Source organism: Cucurbita maxima, unplaced genomic scaffold (assembly GCF_002738345.1).
Source record: "Cucurbita maxima cultivar Rimu unplaced genomic scaffold, Cmax_1.0 Cma_Scf07868, whole genome shotgun sequence".
Lineage (NCBI taxonomy): Eukaryota > Viridiplantae > Streptophyta > Magnoliopsida > Cucurbitales > Cucurbitaceae > Cucurbita > Cucurbita maxima.
In genome coordinates, this window is record NW_019279883.1 from 1 (window position 1) to 562 (window position 562).

Here is a 562-nt window from a genome sequence, read left to right on the forward strand (position 1 = left end):
AGTAAGTTTTTTTTTTAACCATGTTCATAGTGGGTGCTTGGATACCACACTCTTTTGTTAATGATAGCTTGGTTCTTGTCCGAGAATAGTGGCCCTTAGGTTCTAAGTACATGGTTCTATGTGGTGGCGGTAATTATTCTGATAGCTTGGTTCTTGTCCGAGAATAGTGGCCCTTAGGTTCTAAGTACATGGTTCTATGTGGTGGAGTACTTTGGAATAAGGTTTGGAATCGGTAATTATTCTTATTTCTTTTCCCTAAGACACTCGGTGGTTGGGAGCAAATCGAACAAAGTGTTCGTCCAAAATTTTTAAAAGGGCCCAACCAAATTCGAACCGGTGACCTCTTGATCTGCAGTCAAATGCTCTACCACTGTGCTATGAACCCATTTTACATGATTTTAGCCTTAGTGACCCCTTCTACCAAGTGTCAGTCCCAAAGTGTAAAACGTGTCTGTCGAAAATAGAAAGGCCAAAAAGATAATTCAAACATAGTTCATCTACAAACTACCCAAAGCTATTAAATACAAATTGAAGAAAATAAGAAATAACATAAATAATCTTA

The 562-nt window shown here is 37.9% G+C and overlaps 1 non-coding gene across 1 annotated transcript; it reads right to left on the bottom strand.

Moving 5' to 3' along the window:
- Positions 1-313: 313 nt before the first annotated feature.
- TRNAC-GCA lies at positions 314-385 on the bottom strand. The gene has a single exon. It is a non-coding gene; the product is annotated as a tRNA-Cys (tRNA).
- Positions 386-562: the final 177 nt, after the last annotated feature.